We start from the raw sequence: 4,951 nt of genomic DNA, 5'->3' as shown, positions 1-4,951 counted from the left end.
TTACTGGTGAGGTTGAAATCCATGACAATACAGATCACAAATGCAGCCGGTAGTTGTTTTAAAAAACCCAAACTTGATACCACTTTATTCCAGAACTTCACATCTGGGGGTCGGGCGGAGTGGCATCGGAGGCGACGGTGTGAAAGGGCCCAGAAAATAAATTGCCTTCATCTCCAACCCGACAAGTTCATCAAGGAGTTAACACAGAGGGAAGCTGCTCCGCTCACAGGAAGATACAGACCAACATCTAAACATGCTGCGACCCTGAAGAGAGCATTGTTTGGGCCAGAGCAACATCCTAGTAAGTAAACCCTTTAAGTAAGTAGCTTCGGTTGTATTTGTATATAGTTTATAGTTTTGTTTTGTTTGTCCGACTCAAAGCATTAAAAATGGCAACAGCAACATTTCTTTAGAGAAATAATGTCCCAGTTACTTATAATAACTGACAAATCTAAATGACAGTTTTCATTGAGGAAATAAAGGAGATAGTTTATTATTAGGTATTGGTGGATTATTCTGTGTAAGTGGGACACTCACGGTTTCTGGATATATTTCTGCTCAGTTTCACAAATGTATTTTGAGTTTTAGTGCTTGCGCTTGAAAAAGAGAAATGTCCACTTAATAATTAAAATAAATCTTATTTATACATAACAAGTTGTGCTACAGATGGAAAGCAGAAAAGCTGCCCTAGAACAACTGTACAAGGGACATGTATTGTGTTGTAAAAATACACCACAGTTGCTAAAGTTATTTTCGCTAAACTTGCTAATGTTAGCTAACCCCAAGCACAAGCTAGGTCAAAGCTAAAGTAGCAGTTTTAAAATTATTAGACTCAAATTTTTGGTTGGAAACTTAATTTCAATCTGTGGCACTTTGGTACGTGAACCAGGATGATAAAATATGATGTTTAAATAAGCTGTTGTCTGTTTATCAGTTGCTGTGAAGAATGGTAATGTAGCTAGCTACTCGCGCATGCTAATTGCACTGTAACGGTGGTTCGTAATTAAAAGATACTGAAGATATAAGATCTGTACTGTAAATGACAGGTGGCTTCATACAATATACCCATAATGCTTTGCACATTAGTAACAAACAAGATGTTTCATGGCAGGTTTATTGGGTATTTTATGGTATTTAACAGTCAAATGTCAGTAAATGCTAACAGTTTGGGTTGTATACTGAGTAACAACCATTTAATGTTCAGTTTTGTGGGGCTGTAATGCTTTTTTATCACAGATCAGTTAATTCCAGGAAATGCCTTTTGATTGGATTACACTACACTGTGTAATGATTTGGAGTTTAGTCCAGAGCAGGGATTAAAACTTGATGTCTTCAGGCAGTAAAAGCCACAGTGGAGGCTCTGAGATCATCCCGGGCCGTGTAGTTGGCTTGTCTGACTTGGGGCTTCGCCTGTGGCGCTCTTCAAACAGACCAGACAGACGGAGATGCCATCTGCTCTCCTGATTGGTTCTCCGTCACCTCCTCCTCCGAATAGGCAAAAGTGACTGTCTCCTCGTTTTCACATTCATCACAGCTGGTTGCAGCGTTGTCCTCTGGTCTAAAGGGAGTAATAAACCATGATAAAAAATGGTGCGTACTGGAAAAGGCGGTTGCTCTCCTGAGAGATTGCAAGGTTTGCATGGGTCCTTCAGTGGCTACAAGGCTGACACGCTTTAAAAAACCTCATTTACCTTGCGGTTTTAAAGCCTACAGAGAATATCCCGTTTAATTCGACAAGAACACACAGTAAACACAGCACATAAATACATAAATACTCAATAATTTAACTGTTACATTAATTATTAGATTATTATTTCACTATATATTCTTCCATCTTAGATATCACAGTCCCATTTTCACACATATTGTGGACCGTAATGAAATAATACTCAACGTAAAACTGTCATATGTCACTGCTGGGGCAATAATCTTGGAATGAGGGTAGTTAGTAAATCTGCCCTCAGGATCCTCAGCTCTCAACCCACCGTCACACGCCTGGCATCAGATTTCAAAGCCGAGTCTGCCACCTGCTGTTCACTACCTGGAGACACATCATGACAGTATTAAAAACAAAGGTGATGTCATTCTTTCAGATATAGAAAGTTAAATTAATGTCAGTGGTTGTTGAAAGAGTAAATGGTGGAAAAATCCATCTCATAGCTTTAAAGTTAATTTGGGAACTAAACAGTCTTTTTATTGTAAGAAATATAATGAATCTGAATAAAGCACAGTGAAATTAAACCATCATCCCATGTAAGTTAGTTTGATTTGTTGGACTGGTGCTGATTTATCTACTTAGTTTGTCTTGAAATGTTATATAATAAAGGTGGATTTCATTAAATAATAATGGATAGAGATTTGTTAATCAAGTTTTATTTATATATAAATAAATCATGTCAGTTATCACTTCCGTTTCTGTCTGGAAACACAGCAAATCATCACTGTTCGTAAAAAATCAAGAGCAAACTGATTTTAGTGTTGGACACTGTTATTCAATCCAGCAACCGAGGTTCAGTTAGTGACGACCTCACTGCACCTGTGCCACCAGGTGAAGGCAGTTGCTGTAATTGAGTGGGGGCTGTGAAGCAACCCAGAAGTGTATTACTCTGAATCTAAATGACCAGGATTCAAAATCACAGCTGATTTAAAAGCCACACACACCTTCCATGTTATATTAGATTGGATGTTAAGACTGTGATTGATTGACGTCTCCTTCTCTCTCTTTAGGCTTTTTCACAGCGGACATTTTAAATGATATTAAATGATCTTTTCTCGTTTTTTCTTCAAGTGTTATGGAGGCATATTTTACTTTAAAATCCCATATATGTTAAAGTGTTGGTAGTGAATATACATGATACTGCCATCTGAAGATATTACAGCCAAAACAAAATAAACACCAAGCTAATTAATTTAACATTTAATTAAACACAGATTTTCGCAGCCATGTTTGGTTTTTATATCCAGTTTTTGTGTCAAAGTGTTCCCCAAGCGACGCCAACAGGAGGACAATGAATCATTGATGTGATAATTACAGCTGAATGGAACAACATGAGGGAAATATACACAGCGCAGTCGCACAGAGCGACACAGGTGGGAATATGAACTTGCCAAGAAAGGAATCTGCTCTATGTACATGGAAGAGTAAAAAGGAGTGTACAGATTTTCTCTTCATATAAAGTGACATTTATGACTCCCATGAAGAAAAAAGCTATTATCTCTGCCAGGACTGAAGTGGATGTGCATCAGAGGAACCTCTGTTTCTTTTATGGTTTTACAAGTCCTGCTTTTAAAACAAAATCCTTTGGTCAAGATGGAGAGACAGCAACTGGATTATATAGAAAAAAATATAATTCATACCATTTATTTTCACACACGCACACACACACACACACACACAGGTCTATGGGTCACAGTGCAGTTAGACAGCTGAGACATCAGTCTGAGTCCCTGGGGAAACAATTACACTCGACCAGGCAGCAGAGCCGGACAAGGGCTGGGAATTAATGATGGGCTCATGACTCCAGCTGAAGAGAAACCTCTCAGTGAAAGGACGGTGTCACCGGCCGAGAGCGCCCCCTGCTGGTCACCGACACCGTCATCAAATACATTATTAGAGTCAATTCATTTGAGTTCTCTTGCAAAACAACAACAATATTCCAGTAGCACATACATTCACACATGACAACTAAATTAAAAGGTATATATATATATATATATATATATATATAAACTCAATAAGACAATAAATCCCTGTAAGAATAGAAGTGATAACATGCAGTTGGAGTTAATTATGTACTTAATTCACTTGGATCGAACACAAGCTGTAAATTTGACATGAACATAACATCACCCTGTAAAGTTGATTTGGCTAATGTGTTAGCAAATAGTTGTGTATGTTACTGTTACTGTTCACTTGATGAATTTAAGTCTGAGATTCATTCTCCTTTTAGCTTTAGCACCAACTCATGACAGAAATATCTGGCTCTTCAGTTGCTAAACGCTCCACTAGCCAGTTGCTAACTTCTTCTGCCTGATGTTTTTGTGCTCAGCAGATAGAGTCAGTGGGTTTATCAGATCTCATCTGCTGAGAACAGCTGCTGCTGGAAAAGGCTTGATGTGAGGGAGGGACACACACACACACACACACACACACACACACACACACACACACACACACACTGATGAAAACTGATGAGTGCAGCTTTAAGTGTTTCCATATTATTCTGCTTCATACTTCTAGTCGGCTACATTTAGTAGACATAACTTCCTACAGTCAATAAACAGTTTGAACATTTACTTTTACTTGAAATTTTATCGACAGCACAATATTTTATCACCGTGGTATTGCTAATTCTACTTCTTTTTAGGATCTGCAGGTAGGAAACTACTCATCATGCAGCAAATGGACAAAAGGGTGACTATACACTGAGCAGCTCCAGGTGACACAGTGGAGGGAATAGTCAAAATAATTACAGTAATTCCTTTGATTGGTATTATTAAGTCTTTTTTCCTGCAGAAATGAAACATCCAATAACAATAGAGAGAATGGATGTCAGTATTTAGTGCTGTGTGTGGATGTACAGATGGTCGCCGCGTCCTCCACTGACCCTTAGAGCCACATCAGCGCAGACTTAGACAGGAAGCGTTCGGGACAGAACACCTTTTATATTTGGAGAGAGGAGAACAGCCGTGATGGTTTTATTTGTACATAATAACGAGGACATCGATGTGTGTTGTAATAAATACAAGCTGATGCTCCAACCATCGTCGTGTGTGTTGAGAGTTATTTCAATGTCTAATTTTCCTTAACCACAACCATTGTTCAGATTTCTGAACACACACACACACACACACACACACACTGTGTTCTTTCTCTTGCTGCCACAGCCCAGCCCCCACCTCCCCTCAACCCCTCTAGCTGCCTCCTCCTCCTCTTCCTCCGACCCCCCCC

Source organism: Seriola lalandi, unplaced genomic scaffold, assembly GCF_002814215.2.
Source record: "Seriola lalandi dorsalis isolate HSWRI2012SDOR001 ecotype SW California unplaced genomic scaffold, Sedor1 jcf7180002054899, whole genome shotgun sequence".
In the NCBI taxonomy this organism is placed as follows: domain Eukaryota; kingdom Metazoa; phylum Chordata; class Actinopteri; order Carangiformes; family Carangidae; genus Seriola; species Seriola lalandi.
This window is presented reverse-complemented; position numbering follows the sequence as displayed.